The following is a 16,320-nucleotide window of genomic DNA, read 5'->3' as shown; positions in this document are numbered from 1 at the left end:
CGGCAAACCGTGCAAATATATCCTCCAAACACTGGGTTCGAGGGCATTATTACTTTTATACAAAAGGTTACCAACATATTTAAATAATGATTGACATATTTTCATTAAAAAAAGGTTATTTTGTTGAATTTATTCATAGTATTTTATCCTTCCACATGATACAGTCCTGACACAAATTTAGGGTTGCTACCCAAGCCATTCGTTCTATCGATTCAGTTGCCAGAGCTGCGACCCAGTTGTTCAGTCTTTTTGTTCTGTATCTATGGACGCGACCCAGTCATTCGTTCTAAATGTTCCATTGCCATACTGGCTGCCAACGTTCTTATCCCTTGCTTGCTAGCTAGCCAACTACAGTTAATTTACAGTCATGTCAAACAGTGCAGCCAGAATAACAACAGTAGCTGCATTTGCATTTGTTTAAACCTGCTTTCTAGTGAGATTTATTTCAACGCATCCATTACAATGAGCTAATGAAGCGCAATTTCGCCTGATATAGAAAATGTGATCCTTCATCAGGACACTATTTTTCAGAGGAGCTAGCCAACAACACAGCTAACACAATCACTTCAAACTGAAGCTGGAAAGAATTCAAACTAGCTGCACTTCATTTTGTTTTACCTTTTTTAATTTACATTTATTTGTATATATCCATAAAAATGCCTGTCTGTCTCATCCAGACTGCCTACACGTTCATTACTATGGGACAGCTGGAGATCAAATTTGAATATTGAAACAATGTTGCAAATGTCGGAGAGACAGATAGCAAGGTTTATACACAAATGTCCACTGTTGAAAACTAAATGTTAGTGTGCAATGTGAGATAATGTCTAGATGCTTTTTACAGTGGAGATCAAGTTTATAAATTGCCTGGCTGGGCTGATGAGACAGTGGATTGAGCAGTCAGATGGAACAGAGTAAATAAGCGGGAATGTGGTTTTAACCAACCAGTATTCAGGATTAGAACCACCCGTTGTATAATTAAGCACAGATACTGTAGAACAATGAGTTATAAAAAATCTTTGACACGTGTGCAGCATTCCAGTAAAAGACTATTGATGGATCAAAAGTGCAACAGAAAAATAATAAAATGAATAGCATGTATTTCACCCCAATATTCTGTGGAAGAGTTGCTGACTATTATGCAAGGGTGGTCTTAATGTTTAGAATGTACATTAACCACATTTTAAAATTAATGAATGAATTTTGCTAAAGCATAGACCAAGCTAACAATTCTAGGGAGATAATGTTTTTGTAATGTTATCTGTAATGTTCCCCTAATGTTTGAGTCTCCAGTTTTCTGTTAGTTAGGGGAACATTCTATTTATGATAGCTAAAAACCTTCTGAGAAGCTTTTTTAGCAGGTTTTGGTGTTAGAGTTAGGAGAACATTGCCTTAATGTCAAGCCAAACTTATCTACAATGTGGTTACAATGTTCTGAGAATAGACATGTTTCGTGGGAATGTTGCAAGAACATTTCTGTGTATCAGTTGTCAGTTGCCTGATGGTCCCAAAGAAACGTCCCCCCCCCAGAAAAACTCACTACACATCACATCTTGTTACTGTTGCCAAGCCCTGATTTGTGAACCACTGATCTATTCACAGCTCTTTTTGTCTGTTGGCAAGGGATACTCACACACACACACATATTTGACAGACTTTGACACACATGATTACATTGTGCATGTTCATTTATACAGTAATTATTATACAACATCAATAAAATACAGAAGAAAAAAATATTGAATGTACTTTTAACAGAGCTGAGATTGAATTAAAAGTGCGTTCATCTTGTTGCTTACACCTAACAAGTTATTTCATATCTGCACAAGTGCCCAAGGAGTAGAGGTTAGGGTTAATACTGGACAGGGCCTCACGATATTGGCCCAATAAGCACATACCCTAATGATATCCCTTATTGGCACAGTGGTTATGGTGTTTGTCATGGGGGCTGTTGGCCTGGGTTTGAGTCACCCTACTCTCACATTCTTAGTAATATACTGTATGTTCATGTCATTATTTCACAACAGTTACAACACACCTATCTGATATAATTCAAATGGTTTCTCATTGAAAAAAATGGGAATTGGTATAATTCTAGATAGCTGAGCATCTCAGAGAACTCTCTATCGTGTTTTTGAAATCCACACCACAAATACCACGTAGAACAAACATGTGTCTCAAGGAATCATCAGCTATCATCATTGCATTTCTATCTGTAACGTTCCTAATTTGTTGCCGAAACATGGCCCAGGTGGTAGTGTGTCTTCCTGATAGAAACATACCCAGAACATGGATGCCATATTCTCAGAATACCAGAAATGTGTACATTTACAGTAGCATATTTGTACTTTCTCACATTTGCCATTTAAGCAATGATGATACCAGTTATACCAAAACAATACACAACACAGAGTTTCACAAAATTGCAACAGAATATATTACGGCAATATTTTACTTTTATGAGTAACAGAGCTATAACGAGTTACTGTCTTCAAATATTGTAATATTATTAGTTACTTTTTCAAGTAACCCGTATATTACTTTCAGATGCATATCTCTACCGTCGTGTTATATACATAAAAAAAAGAGAAATCTATACACATTATGCTAATAAACAAAGATGCATAATTAATATTTCCAAATAAACAATCAAAATGTGAGACTCCCCTCGTAGCTCTTGAACCAAGGCCACCAGAACCAACAACAAACACCCTAACCACTGTCCCAATAAGGGACACAGTATATCCAAGCCCTGTGCTTATTGGGCCAGTATTTTTTTGAATTTTTACGTAACCTTTATTTAACTATATTTAACCAGAAGAAACCAGAAACCATCCTCCTTAGGCACTTGTTTAGATCTGAAACAACTTGATAGGTGCAAGCAATAGGGAGAATGCACTCTGAAGTACTGTAAATCGTAGCTGTGTTAAAAGTACACCCCAGAAAAAAATATTTTATTGATCATATGGATTCAGGAGTGTCATTTAAACAGGTTCATATCCCCCACCAACATTAGACAACTATACAGAAAGCACCTCAATTGCTGAAATAAGTAAATCAAATCAAATGATGAGAATAGTCAGATTAACTGATACATGGACATGGTGGTTACAGGAAGCTCAGAATACTGTGAATCAAGAGGTTGTGAGTTCAAATCCCAGGGAAGGACACAGTGAGAAATAAATACATACATGTAAGTAAAAAGCACTGTGTTTGAGTATTGACAAGGATCTATGAATAGATCAGTGGATTACCAAACACAGTAACAAGACCTGATGTGTAATAACCTTTTATTTGGACAAATAAATGTTCTTGCAAAATGACCCATGAAGCATTTCTAGAACATTAATATCTTAAGTTCTGAGAACATGGTAACCAGTTTGTTGCTAGCTTGGCAACCAGGCTACCAGGCTACCAGGCTAGGAATTCAGGCAATTGACAAAGAGTTTCAGTGCTGCTATAGGATTCTTACCTAAGTACACTGTAGAATTTTGAATGCTGAAGTCATTTAATTGCTAAGGTATGTGATGTATACTTAAGTGCATATTTGGACGTTGTAAATGTTTGACATACACCAATACAGATATTTATTTAAAAAATGACACTACAACGCTACCAAGTTAAGTAAAACTAAAATAATGTCCTGTCTAGACGAATGTAGTAATTTGTATATAATATTTCTCACTTGGGTTGGCACCTAGATGTAAGTGTAGAAGCCCAACGTGTTGAATAAAATACTGTTATTTGCTGTGCGGTTTGCTCATTTCCTTTGTTAGTGTTGTGCCAAACAGTAGAGTGGTGCGACTGTCTCCTCTTCTGCAGCTTCAGCACTCAGCTGCTTACATCTCAGATGTTTTTTCCCCTAAAGGAGTCTGCACTGTAAAAAAACATTTAGCTGGTTTTACTTTTACTTTAAAAAAAAAAATTAGGTAACAATTTGTATCAGCTTTTTGAGTATTTCCAACATAAGGTGTTCTTTGTGTATAATATACTTAGCTTTTGGTGTTTCACAAACACTAATATATTGAGTCCAGCATATTTGTTGTTGCTGCTGAGATCCAACTTAATTTGATCAATTCCAAAATTGTTATTATTCACAACATCTACTTCGTCTTTTTGATCAGTTAATTTCAGTGATCATGTCTTAATGTTTGTAAAAAAAAAGTCTTCAATTATTTGCCTTTTTTCCCCACTTAAGCAGGCATTGCTGAACACAGCTCTCATTCCACTAGTAGTCAGTGGAGGTAGAACTGAAAGCATTTTAAGATGCTGCATGTGCCTTTAGCATTAAAGGTTGTGTGCAGTTGTGCCAATGAGCTTGTTGTTGATGGTGGGACTGGGGGGTCTCATCTTTGAATGTCAATTTGCCGGATGGTTTTGATATCTATTCATCATGACCCGTTACACCATAGCATTGTTGTAGTCGAGTCATTAAACCTCCAGTCCAAGTCGAGTCCCAAGTCTCCTGTGCTCGAGTCGGGTCAAGAGTCCCTATGGCTAAGTCCGAATTAAGTTTGAGTCATCAATGGTCGAGTCACGAGTCGAGTCATGAGTCTCTATGGCTGAAGTCCGAGTCCCAGTGGTCCAAGTGCTTAAGTCTGAGTCGCTGGGTCTGTTTAACAAAAAATACCACATTAGCATTGGTTTGTGTGCACATATATATTTTTTTAACTTTTGGAAGCGAAACAACTGATTCTGTGTACTTTAGACATATTTGGTAGTTTGGTTACTGCTGTTTTTTTGTTTGCTTAGACTGCCGGCTTGCTGGTTCGATGCTTGTCTGTTTCTAGATTCACACTTTTATTGATTTGGCCTGGATTTGGTAGAGAAAATCTGCTTAGCAACGACTAGTGGCGGGCTAGCGGGAAGATTTTTATGTGACCATTGAAGTCAAGCAAAGATTTTCCTCTGGTCATAATTGCCCGCAAACAAATAATAGCCTATGAAACAAAGAAGTCCTTCATGCACAGGCTCACACACATTTTATTTTAATATAGTTACACTACCATTCAGAAGTTTGAGATCACTGGGCTCACTGTCCATTAAAATAACATCAAATTGATCAGAAATAGACTGTAGATATTGTTAATGTTGTAAATGACCATTGTAGCTGGAAACAGCTGATTTTTTTAATGGAATATCTAAATAGGCGTACAGAGGCCCATTATCAGCAACCATCACTCCTGTGTTCCAATGTGTTAGATAATCCAAGTTTATCATTTTAAAAGGCTAATTGATCAATAGAAAACCCTTTTGCAATTATGTTAGCACAGCTGAAAACTGTTGTCCTGATTGAAGAAGGAATAAAACTGTCTTTCTTTAGACTAGTTGAGTATCTGGAGAATAAGCATTTGTGGGTTTGATTGCAGGCTCAAAATGGCCAGAAACAAAGCACTTTCTTCTGAAACTCGTCAGTCTATTCTTGTTCTGAGAAATGAAGGCTATTCCATGCGGGAAATAGAAAGAAACTGAAGATCTCGTACAACGCTGTGTACTACTCCCTTCACAGAACAGCGCAAACTGGCTCTAACGAGAAAAGAAAGAGGAGTGGGAGGCCCCGGTGCACAACTGAGCAAGAGGACAAGTACATTAGAGTGTCTAGTTTGAGAAACAGATGCCTCACAAGTCCTCAACTGGCAGCTTCATTAAATAGTACCCGCAAAACACCAGTCTCAACATCAACAGTGAAGAGGAGACTCCAGGATGCTGGCAGAGTTCCTCTGTCCAGTGTCTGTGTTCTTTTGCCTATCTAAATGTTTTATTTTTATAGGTCAGTCTGAGATATGGCTTTTTCTTTGCAACTCTGCCTAGAAGGCCAGCATCCCAGAGTCGCCTCTTCACTGTTGAGTTTTATTGCTTCTTTAATCAGAACACAAGTTTTCAGCTGTGCTAACATAATTGCAAAAGGGTTTTCTAATGATCAATTACCTTTTAAAATTATAAACTTGGATTAGCTAACACAACATGCCATTGGAACACAGGGGTGATGTTTGCTGATAATGGGCCTCTGTAGATATTCCATAAAACATCTTAAGTTTCCAACTACAATAGTCATTTACAACATTAACAATGTCTGCAGTCTATTTCTGATGAATTTGATGTTTTTTTAATGGACAGTATATATATATTTTTTCTTGAACAAGGACATTTGTATGTGACCCCAAACTTTTGAACGGTGGCCTAATGATGTTTTGAAGGGATGAATGCAAGAGAACCTTGTTGCTCTGCTGCACACCCCACTGCTGCTAATATTCTGTTTATCATAGTAGCCTATCCAGTCCAAGTACAAATACAAGTCACGGGAAGGCGAGTCACCAAAAGTCAAAAGTCATGAAAATCGAGACTTGAGACGGACTCGAGGCCTAGTCTAGGACTCGAGTAATGCAACACTGCCTCATAGCACACATTCTGCTTAATACTGTTATAGAAGTATGCTTTTGTTTCTTCAAACGTCCACATAACGTTGTGTAAAAGTATAGTAAAGTCTAAAAATGTTGAATTACCCACAACCCTCTAAAAACGGAGCCACATGCAAAAACGTACAATTCTTAAGTTGAGAGTAAATATTACGAAAACGGAGTAAATGAAACCCAGTATATTAGATTGAATTTACATTTTTGAATGTCATGCTTTTGAACACATAAAAAAGGAAGTATTCAAATATTGAAAGAAAACCAGAGCTGTTAAAAGAGATAGTCCTTTAATGAACGAGGCTATATGGACACAAGACTGTGACAAGACTGGTGGTTTGACCCCCAATATGTTCATTGGAGGGGTATCCAACCATGGTATTCTAAATAGAGGAAACTCATGCATTCTTTAAGAGCCATGGTAGTTCTTGCTAAGCCACCTTGACCATTCAGTGGTGTCAAGAATGCCCAGCGGAGAAATAACCATCCTGGAATATAAAGACAAAAAGGAAAAGAAAACTATTTACATGATCACTCCAACTTCAAGGCTGCTTGACGTTAGCATAGTAGATGTGGCAGTTATGTTCTGTCATGATATGTCAGGGTGGGTGGTTAGCTTGGCAACAAATTAGCACTGGCAGCCTAACCTACTGTACCATTGTTAATTATCTGACTTGATTGCAGACAAAGTATTTCTCATGACAACATACAACCTCCGCCTTGTCATGTCTATGACTAAGTAAAGAAGGTAGATGAATTGCAGAGCAGGATATCAAGATATGCCTTTACATTCCATATACAGGCTATCAACTGCAGATTCGCTGAATAGAGAAAGGGATTCTATCAATTGCACCTTCTAGTATTTTCATATAAATCCCAAACAAAAATGGTCCTCTACAAGGTTTGAGTGGGACTGATTTACAGTACCATGTGACATGAAATCCACGAACTGCCAAAAAGAAAAGTAGGTGATATGCTTGATAGAGAAATACCCTGATATATATCTTTATTTTGACAAGCGTAGTTTGGTCATAGTATTCAGTCACTCTCTCTGTGACAGATGAGCCATGTTGTTGAGTGTCCTCTGGGCAGACCACTTAACTCACTGAAAAGGAGCCCTAACTCCTACCCTTAATCTTCACTTTCTCTTTGTCTGGACTATTATCTGGCCTGTCAGTCCTGGCCACTTTATCTTCAGAGGGCTCATCTATTGACTGTTTCAACATGGCTAGATTATATCAAAGGCCCTTATCTTTGGTCCCTGCAGCTACGTTCTCCTGTTTCTGACCAGTTGGAATGGTTTCAGGATTTGAACGCAACGTTTTGGGATGGATATTGTTTGCTGGTTCATCTCATATTTTGGATATACATCATATGTAATTGTGTGAAGACATACTTCAGAACATTAGCAGGTAGAGGTAGAGTTGGGAATAAGGTATGAATTCAACCAAAACACTTTTGTCACCTTTCAATCCCTGATAATAGCTAAAACAATGGTAACGATCTAAACCCAAGATTAAGTTGAGTTTCTTCTTCATACATAGACTGAAATGGGTGTTCAAAGACCTTTACTGGAATGCAGACAGTGATCCCTATAACCAACACCTTCCCTGGTTCGAGTTAATGGCTTCCTTAAGTTTCTGCAAGCTCCTGAGGAATTCCATGCGGTTAGATCTGATGGTAACCGATTACCTGGTAAGGCGTTGACGTCCACTGACGTTGAGGTGGATGCTTAGTCGCCACACCCCTCCAGCCTCAGCGACTGACGAATCAACTCTTGGTTTAGTCCCAATAGTCTTACAATGACCTCCTTTCTCCGTCTGCTTCCTTTCGTGGCCCATGGTCTGACAGTGTTTGACAGGTGAGAGCGGGGGTGGCGACTCCGCCCTGCCGTCATGGGATTGAACCCATCTATAGTCCCCTCAGATCAACTGTCATGACAGCAAGGAGATGAGGAAAGGAAGTCATGGTAGTCATTTCAGAGAGTTAGGTCATAGATGAACTGAGTTGGCACGAGCATAGCTGTCAGGTACCCAGACACCAATCCCTGTAAACTCCCAAACTGTTCATATTGACACATTGATTACTATTTTTAAAAACAAAGTATATGACCAATTGCGAGTTGTTTTCCCACGCGTATGAATACATGTCTGTTGTTGCACGTCTACATGTTTTTCAATGTAATATAATGCAACGCAACAATGTATAACACTGTATAATGTAATAATATAATGCGTAATGCCATAATAACTGGGCCGTGTTTTGCATGTACAGTATGACAAATCTCTGCGAGCAAGGTCAGCGACACACAGTGTGCTGTAAAAAATGTGAATGGAAAAGACATGTCGCTCAGCAGCTCAGATGAACGAAGAATCTGTTGCTTAACCATATAGGTTAGCAGATGTTGCAATCACAAATAGGATTTTACATTGAAGGGTGGCTGTTAAAAATGCTTAGCTTTACTTCGATTAAAAGGGCATTGCCTTTTACTAGACATTACCAATAGACTGCAGGCGCACTGCTGTCGCTCTCCAGGTTAACTGTAATTTATACGTTTTTTTTGTTTGTTGGCCCCAGTGACAGCCAAGAATAGGAAAAACAATTTGAAATGAAAGAAAACCTTCACGAGGTTATACAACAAAGTATGCCTATACTTGATTGGTTGTGTCTTAATGCCTTACCACACGCACAAACAAAATGCTTAATATGAATGCAAACTTTCCAATGGCCCATGTTTCATTAAGAACCCTGAAGATAATTTCTTCATTGTCTCCAATACCATGCGTTTTTCCTCTGCTACACATCTTACTCTAGGAACTTTCGATAAATAAATCTACGAAAGGTCCTATGTGCAATATGTTGACTATGTCACATATCACACATGTTCAAAAACAACTCCATCAGATCAGCGGAGGCTCCTCAGAGAAGGAAGGAGAAAAACATCCTTCTTAGTGAATTCCATAAAAATAAAAATAGTGAAAATATACATAATATATTAATGTCATCAAATAATTGATAAAAAAATATTGTTTTGCAATGAAGGTCTACAGTAGCCTCAACAGCATTCTGTAGGGTAGCACCAAGGTGTAGCCAGAGGACAGCTAGCTTCCAACCTCCTCTAGGTACATTGACTTCAATTCAAAACCTAGGAGGCTCATGGTTCTCACACCCTTCCATAGACTTACACAGTAATTATGACTACTTGCAGAGGACATCCTCCAACCTATCATAGCTCTTGCAGCATGAACTGACATGCTGTCCACCCAATTAAAGAATCTAGTACTGAATGCATAAGCTACAGCTAGCTAGCACTGTAGTATATGCAATGTGGTGAGTAGTTGACTCAAAGAGAGAAAAATACAATAGTTGAACAGTTTTGAACAAATACATTTCTTCAAAAATGAAGGGGGAGCAAGAGCGAGAGAGAGAGAGAGATAGCTAGCTACAGTGGGGAGAACAAGTATTTGATACACTGCCGATTTAGCAGGTTTTCCTACTTACAAAGCATGTAGAGGTCTGTAATTTTTAGGTACACTTCAACTGTAAGAGACGGAATCTAAAACAAAAATCCAGAAAATCACATTGAATGATTTTTAAGTAATTAATTTGCATTTTATTGCATGACATAAGTATTCGATACATCAAAAAAGCAGAACTTAATATTTGCTATTTGGTACAGAAACCTTTGTTTGCAATTACAGAGATCATACGTTTCCTGTAGTTCTTGACCAGGTTTGCACACACTGCAGCAGGGATTTTGGCCCACTCCTCCATACAGACCTTCTCCAGATCCTTCAGGTTTCGGGTCTGTCGCTGGGCAATACGGACTTTCAGCTCCCTCCAAAGATTTTCTATTGGGTTCAGGTCTGGAGACTGGCTAGGCCACTCCAGGACCTTGAGAGGCTTCTTACGGAGCCACTCCTTAGTTGCCCTGGCTGTGTGTTTCGGGTCGTTGTCATGCTGGAAGACCCAACCACGACCCATCTTCAATGCTCTTACTGAGGGAAGGAGGTTGTTGGCCAAGATCTCGCGATACATGGCACCATCCACCCTCCCCTCAATACGGTGCAGTCGTCCTGTCCCCTTTGCAGAAAAGCATCCCCAAAGAATGATGTTTCCATCTCCATGCTTCACGGTTGGGATGGTGTTCTTGGGGTTGTACTCATCCTTCTTCTTCCTCCAAACTTGACGAGTGGAGTTTAGACCAAAAAGCTCTATTTTTGTCTCATCAGACCACATGACCTTCTCCCATTCCTCCTCTGGATCATCCAGATGGTCATTGGCAAACTTCAGACGGGCCTGGACATGCGCTGGCTTGAGCAGGGGGACCTTGCGTGCGCTGCAGGATTTTAATCCATGACGGCGTAGTGTGTTACTAATTGTTTTCTTTGAGACTGTGGTCCCAGCTCTCTTCAGGTCATTGACCAGGTCCTGCCGTGTCGTTCTGGGCTGATCCCTCACCTTCCTCATGATCATTGATTCCCCACGAGGTGAGATCTTGCATGGAGCCCCAGACCGAGGGGGATTGACCGTCATCTTGAACTTCTTCCATTTTCTAATAATTGCGCCAACAGTTGTTGCCTTCTCACCAAGCTGCGTGCCTATTGTCCTGTAGCCCATCCCAGCCTTGTGCAGGTCTACAATTTTAACCCTGATGTCCTTACACAGCTCTCTGGTCTTGGCCATTGTGGAGGGGTTGGAGTCTGTTTGATTGAGTGTGTGAACAGGTGTCTTTTATACAGGTAACGAGTTCAAACAGGTGTAGTTAATACAGGTAATGAATGTAGTAGTCCAAGATGGCGTAGCAGTAGGACGTGTCGTGTTGTCGTGTCCCTTGTATATATCGTTTGTTTTCGTTTCGTTTTCGGTTTTTTTTCTTCACATATCTTTAAAACTTTTTGCTGAACCTCAACTTCTTCTAAATACTCTCCTGCAACCCGCCTCACCCAACGTAGCTTTTTTCCTAAAGTATTTATATTTACTTCGGATCTGGAACCCCTCAACTGAAGCTAGCCAACTAGCCAACTAACTACCAGCTTCAGCAAAACATTGCTAGCGGTCTTCAGCTAACCGGTCATCAGCTAACCTTTAGCTCGGAAAGCTCTCGCCAGTTCGAACAACGCGACTCTAACCAGAGCATAACGGACCTATCTATTATTTTATTTTTATTTTTCACCCCCGGATTCCCATCGCAAACGGAACATTTTGAGCTCCTGGGCTACAATATCCAGACCCACGACCGGGCCATTGATGTCACCGCATGAGGAGGAATAAACAGACTCCCCCCATCGCGACGTCCCCAAAGGCTAACTCTCTAGCCCTTGCTATCGCCTTGCTTGCAAATTCGGCCTGCTAACTGCTAGCTTGTTTAGCCCGGTCCGCTAACTGCTACCGTGTTTAGCACCGTCTACTAACTGTTAGCTTGTTAGCACAGGCCTGCTAACCATCTGAATCGCCGCGTCCCAAACACTCACTGAACCCATATTTACTTTCTATCCCTTTTCGATTTTTAATTTGTTTATACCTTCCGGTAACCTGCCTCACCCAATGTGATACGGAACCGCTATTATCTTTACATTTTTAGAACACACTCAAGAACCTTCAGAAGCTAACCAGCTAACTGGCTACAAGCTATTTAGTCATTGTTAGTTTTCTAACCTGGATAACACTCGCCAGTCCAGCTTCCCTGCCCCATCCACCGCTGCCCCTTGGACACTGATCACTTGGCTACATAGCTGATGCATGCTGGACTGTCCATTAATTCACGGTAATCCATTCTGCTTGTTTATGTTTTATCTGTCACTTAGGCTCTGTGTGTAGTTAATCCGACCCTCTCTGCCTAATCTATCGCCATTCTACCTGCTGTTGTTGTGCTAGCTGATTAGCTGTTGTTGTCTCACCTACTGTTTTAGCTAGCTCTCCCAATTCAACACCTGTGATTACTGTACGCCTTGCTGTATGTCTCTCTCAAATGTCAATATGCCTTGTATACTGTTGTGCAGGTTAGTTATCATTGTTTTAGTTTACAATGGAGCCCCTAATTCCACTCTTTATACCCCTGATACCTCCTTTGTCCCACCCCCCACACATGCGGTGACCTCACCCATTACAACCAGCATGTCCAGAGATACAACCTCTCTCATCATCACCCAGTGCCTGGGCTTACCTCCGCTGTACCCGCACCCCACCATACCCCTGTTTGCGCATTATGCCCTGAATATATTCTACCATGCCCAGAAACCTGCTCCTCTTATTCTCTGTCCCCAACGCCCTAGGCGACCAGTTTTGATAGCCTTCAGCCGCACCCTCATACTACTCCTTCTCTGTTCCGCGGGTGATGTGGAGGTAAACCCAGGCCCTGCATGTCCCCAGGCACCCTCATTTGTTGACTTCTGTGATCGAAAAAGCCTTGGTTTCATGCATGTCAACATCAGAAGCCTCCTCCCTAAGTGTGTCTTACTCACTGCTCTAGCACACTCTGCTAACCCTGATGTCCTTGCCGTGTCTGAATCCTGGCTCAGGAAGGCCACCAAAAATTCGGAGATTTCCATACCCAACTATAACATCTTCCGTCAAGATAGAACTGCCAAAGGGGGAGGAGTTGCAGTCTACTGCAGAGATAGCCTGCAAAGTAATGTCATACTCTCCAGGTCCATACCCAAACAGTTCGAACTACTAATTTTGAAAATTACTCTCTCCAGAAATAAGTCTCTCACTGTTGCCGCCTGCTACCGACCCCCCTCAGCTCCCAGCTGTGCCCTGGACACCATTTGTGAATTGATCGCCCCCCATCTAGCTTCAGAGTTTGTTCTGTTAGGTGACCTAAACTGGGATATGCTTAACACCCCGGCAGTCCTACAATCTAAGCTAGATGCCCTCAATCTCACTCAAATCATCAAGGAACCCACCAGGTACAACCCTAACTCTGTAAACAAGGGCACCCTCATTGACGTCATCCTGACCAACTGGCCCTCCAAATACACCTCCGCTGTCTACAACCAGGATCTCAGCGATCACTGCCTCATTGCCTGTATCCGCTACGGAGCCGCAGTCAAACGACCACCCCTCATCACTGTCAAACGCTCCCTAAAACACTTCTGTGAGCAGGCCTTTCTAATCGACCTGGCCCGGGTATCCTGGAAGGACATTGACCTCATCCCGTCAGTTGAGGATGCCTGGTCTTTCTTTAAAAGTAACTTCCTCACCATTTTAGATAAGCATGCTCCGTTCAAAAAATGCAGAACTAAGAACAGATATAGCCCCTGGTTCACTCCAGACCTGACTGCCCTCGACCAGCACAAAAACATCCTGTGGCGGACTGCGCTAACATCGAATAGTCCCCGCGATATGCAACTGTTCAGGGAAGTCAGGAACCAATACACACAGTCAGTCAGGAAAGCTAAAGCCAACTTCTTCAGGCAGAAGTTTGCATCCTGTAGCTCCAACTCCAAAAAGTTCTGGGACACTGTGAAGTCCATGGAGAACAAGAGCACCTCCTCCCAGCTGCCCACTGCACTGAGACTAGGTAACATGGTCACCACCGATATATCCATGATTATCGAAAACTTCAACAAGCATTTCTCAACGGCTGGCCATGCCTTCCGCCTGGCTACTCCAACCTCGGACAACAGCCCCCCCCCCCCCCCGCAGCTACTCGCCCAAGCCTCTCCAGGTTCTCCTTTACCCAAATCCAGATAGCAGATGTCCTGAAAGAGCTGCAAAACCTGGACCCGTACAAATCAGCTGGGCTGGACAATCTGGACCCTCTATTCCTGAAACTATCCGCCGCCATTGTCGCAACCCCTATTACCAGCCTGTTCAACCTCTCTTTCATATCGTCTGAGATCCCCAAGGATTGGAAAGCTGCCGCAGTCATCCCCCTCTTCAAAGGGGGCGACACCCTGGACCCAAACTGTTACAGACCTATATCCATCCTGCCCTGCCTATCTAAGGTCTTCGAAAGCCAAGTCAACAAACAGGTCACTGACCATCTTGAATCCCACCGTACCTTCTCCGCTGTGCAATCTGGTTTCCGAGCCGGTCACGGGTGTACCTCAGCCACGCTCAAGGTACTAAACGATATCATAACCGCCATCGATAAAAGACAGTACTGTGCAGCGGTCTTCATAGACCTTGCCAAGGCTTTCGACTCTGTCAATCACCGTATTCTTATCGGCAGACTCAGTAGCCTCGGTTTTTCGGATGACTGCCTTGCCTGGTTCACCAATTACTTTGCAGACAGAGTTCAGTGTGTCAAATCGGAGGGCATGCTGTCCGGTCCTCTGGCAGTCTCTATGGGGGTGCCACAGGGTTCAATTCTCGGGCCGACTCTTTTCTCTGTATATATCAATGATGTTTCTCATGCTGCGGGCGATTCCCTGATCCACCTCTACGCAGACGACACCATTCTATATACTTCCGGCCCGTCCTTGGACACTGTGCTATCTAACCTCCAAACGAGCTTCAATGCCATACAGCACTCCTTCCGTGGCCTCCAACTGCTCTTAAACGCTAGTAAAACCAAATGCATGCTTTTCAACCGTTCACTGCCTGCACCCGCACGCCTGACCAGCATCACCACCCTGGATGGTTCCGACCTTGAATATGTGGACATCTATAAGTACCTAGGTGTCTGGCTAGACTCTAAACTCTCCTTCCAGACCCATATCAAACATCTCCAATCGAAAATCAAATCAAGAGTCGGCTTTCTATTCCGCAACAAAGCCTCCTTCACTCACGCCGCCAAACTTACCCTAGTAAAACTGACTATCCTACCGATCCTCGACTTCGGCGACGTCATCTACAAAATTGCTTCCAACACTCTACTCAGCAAACTGGATGCAGTTTATCACAGTGCCATCCGTTTTGTCACTAAAGCACCTTATACCACCCACCACTGCGACTTGTATGCTCTAGTCGGCTGGCCCTCGCTACATATTCGTCGCCAGACCCACTGGCTCCAGGTCATCTACAAGTCCATGCTAGGTAAAGCTCCGCCTTATCTCAGTTCACTGGTTACGATGGCAACACCCATCCGTAGCACGCGCTCCAGCAGGTGTATCTCACTGATCATCCCTAAAGCCAACACCTCATTTGGCCGCCTTTCGTTCCAGTTCTCTGCTGCCTGTGACTGGAACGAATTGCAAAAATCGCTGAAGTTGGAGACTTTTATCTCCCTCACCAACTTCAAACATCTGCTATCTGAGCAGCTAACCGATCGCTGCAGCTGTACATAGTCTATTGGTAAATAGCCCACCCATTTTCATCCCCATACTGTTTTTATTTATTTATTTTTATTTTTCTGCTCTTTTGCACATCAATATCTCTACCTGTACATAACCATCTGATCATTTATCACTCCAGTGTTAATCTGCATAATTGTAATTATTTGCCTACCTTCTCATGCCTTTTGCACACAATGTATATATAGACTCCCCTTTTTTCTACTGTGTTATTGACTTGCTAATTGTTTACTCCATGTGTAACTCTGTGTTGTCTGTTCACACTGCTATGCCTTATCTTGGCCAGGTCGCAGTTGCAAATGAGAACTTGTTCTCAACTAGCCTACCTGGTTAAATAAAGGTGAAATAAAAAATAAAAAAAATAAAAATAAAAATGGAGAACAGAAGGGCTTCTTAAAGAAAAACTAACAGGTCTGTGAGAGCTGGAATTCTTACTGGTTGGTAGGTGATGAAATAATTATGTCATGCAATAAAATGCAAATTAATTACTTAAAAATCATACAATGTGATTTTCTGGATTTTTGTTTTAGATTCCGTCTCTCACAGTTGAATTGTACCTATGATAAAAAATTACAGACCTCTACATGCTTTGTAAGTAGGAAAACCTGCTAAATCGGCAGTGTATCAAATTCTTGTTCTCCCCACTGTAGCTATATTTCGTTTTTTTT

This window comes from Oncorhynchus mykiss, chromosome 17 (assembly GCF_013265735.2).
Source record: "Oncorhynchus mykiss isolate Arlee chromosome 17, USDA_OmykA_1.1, whole genome shotgun sequence".
In the NCBI taxonomy this organism is placed as follows: Eukaryota; Metazoa; Chordata; class Actinopteri; order Salmoniformes; family Salmonidae; genus Oncorhynchus; species Oncorhynchus mykiss.
The sequence above is the reverse complement of the archived record's forward strand: the minus strand, read 5'-3'. Positions refer to the sequence as shown.